Raw genomic sequence first — 2,500 nt, forward strand, 5'->3', positions numbered from 1 at the left:
GGGGTTGGGGTTAGGGTTTGAGTTTGGGTTCGGGTTCCGGATAGGGTTAGAATTAGTGTTAGGGTTAGGGTTAGGGCTAGGGCTAGGGTTAGGGGTAGGCTTAGGTTTAGGTTTCGGGATACGGTTTGGATTAGGGTTAGGGTTAGGGCTAGGGTTTGGGTTAGGGTTAGGGTTAGGATTAGAGCTAGGGCTAGTGTTAGCGCTCGTGCTAGGGTAACGGTTAGGACATGCGTTAGAGCTAGAGTTAGGGCTAGCGTTAGGGTTCAGGTTCAGTTTAGGGTTACAGTTTGAGTTAGGGGTAGGGGTAGGGTAGGGCTAGGGCTAGGGTTAGGGCTAGGCCTAGGGTTAGAATTAGGGCTAAGGTTAGGTTTAGGCTTAGGCTTAGCGTTAGGGTTAATGCTAGGGTTACGTTTAGGGTTAGTGATAGGGTTAGGTTTAGGGCTCGGGTTAGGGTTAGGGTTACTGTTACGGTTAGTGTTTGGGTTAGGTTTACGGTTAGTGGTAGGGGTTGGGTTAGGGTTAGGGCTAGGGTCAGGGTTTGGGCTAGGGTTAGGGTTAGGGTTATGGTAAGTGAGAGGGCTAGGGCTAAGCCTAGGGTAAGGGTCAGGGTTAGGGTTAGGGATACTGTTTGGGTTAGGGTTAGGGTTACGGTTAGGGTTAGGGTTAGGGTTAGGGTGACGGTTAGGGTTAGGGTTGGGGTTAGGGTGAGGGTCAGGGCTAGGGTTAGGGTGAGGGTTAGGGTTAGTGTTAGGGCCAGGGTTAGCATTAGGGTCAGGGCTACGGTTAGGGTTAGGGGTAGGGGTAGGGGTAGGATTAGGGTAGTGTTAGGGTTACGGCTATGGTTAGGGTTAGGGTTAGGGTTAGGGTTAGAGTTAGGGCAAGGGTTAGGGCTAGAGTTCAGGTTAGGTTTAGGGTAGGGTTCGGGCTAGGGCTAGGGTTAGGGTTAGGGTTAGGGTTAGGTTTAGGGCGAGGGCTAGGGCTAGGGTTTGTGTTAGGGTTAGGGCTAGGGCTAGGGCTAGGGTTAGTGTTAGGGTTAGGGTTAGGGTTAGGGTTAGGGTAAGGGTTAGGTGTAGGGTTAGGGTTAGGCTTAGGGGCAGGTTTAGGGGTAGGGCTAGGGTTAGTTGTAGTGTTAGAGCTAGGGTTAGGGCTTGGGATAGGGATAGGGATAGGGATAGGGATAGGGATCGGGTTAGTGTTAGTGTTAGTGTTAGGGCTAGGGCTAGGGTTAGGGTTAGGGTTAGGGTTAGGGTTAGGGTTAGGGTTAGGGTTAGGGCTAGGGTTAGGGTTAGGGTTAGGGCTAGGGTTAGGGTTAGGGTTCGGGCTAAGATTAGGGCTAGGGTTAGGGCTAGGGCTAGGGTAACGGTTAGGGCTAGGGTTAGAGCTAGAGCTAGGGCTAGGGTTAGGGTTCAGGTTCAGGTTCAGTTTAGGGTTACAGTTTGGGTTAGGGGCAGGGGTAGGGGTAGGGGTATGGTTACGGCTAGGCCTAGGGTTAGGGCTAGGGCTAGGGTTAGGTTGAGGGTTAGCGTTAGAGTTAGGATTAGCGCTAGGGTTAGGGTTATGGTTAGGGTTAGGGTTAGGTTCTGGTTTAGGGCTCGGGTTAGTGTTAGGTTTAGGGTTACGGTTCTGGTTAGGGTTTGGGTTAGGGTTAGGGTTAGGATTAGGGATAGGGATAGTGTTAGGGCTAGGGCTAGGGCTAGGGTAACGGTTAGGACATGCGTTAGAGCTAGAGTTAGGGCTAGCATTACGGTTCAGGTTCAGTTTAGGGTTACAGTTTGAGTTAGGGGTAGGGGTAGGGTAGGGCTAGGGCTAGGGTTAGGGCTAGGCCTAGGGTTAGAATTAGGGCTAAGGTTAGGTTTAGGCTTAGGCGTAGCGTTAGGGTTAGCGCTAGGGTTACGTTTAGGGTTAGGGATAGGGTTAGGTTTAGGGCTCGGGTTAGGGTTAGGGTTACGGTTATGGTTAGGGTTTGGGTTAGGGTTAGGGTTAGTGGTAGGGGTTGGGTTAGGGTTAGGGCTAGGGTCAGGGTTGGGACTAGGGTTAGGGTTAGGGTTATTGTAAGTGAGAGGGTTGGGGCTAAGCCTAGGGTTATGCTTAGGGTTAGGGATACTGTTTGGGTTAGGGTTAGGGTTAGGGTAAGGGTTTGGGTTAGGGTTAGGGCTAGGGTGAGGTTTAGGGTTAGGGTTAGGGTTAGTTCTAGGGTTAGGGTTATCGTTAGGGTGACGCTTTGGGCTAGGGTTAGGGTTAGGGTTAGGGTTAGGGTTAGGGTTCGGGCTAGGGCTAGGGTTAGGGCTAGGGCTAGGGCTACGGATAGGGCTAGGGTAAGGTCTAGGGTTAGGGCTAGGGCTAGGGTAAGGGTTAGGGCTAGGGTTAGAACTAGAGCTAGGGCTAGGATTAGGGTTAGGTTTACAGTTAGTGAGAGGGTTAGGGCTAAGGCTAGTGTTAGGGTGAGATTTAGGTTTAGGGATATGGTTTTTTGTTAGGGTTAGGGTTATGGTTAGCATTA

This window comes from Heloderma suspectum, chromosome W, assembly GCF_057233095.1.
Source record: "Heloderma suspectum isolate Gila_16-S chromosome W, 16-S_ref, whole genome shotgun sequence".
NCBI lineage: Eukaryota > Metazoa > Chordata > Lepidosauria > Squamata > Helodermatidae > Heloderma > Heloderma suspectum.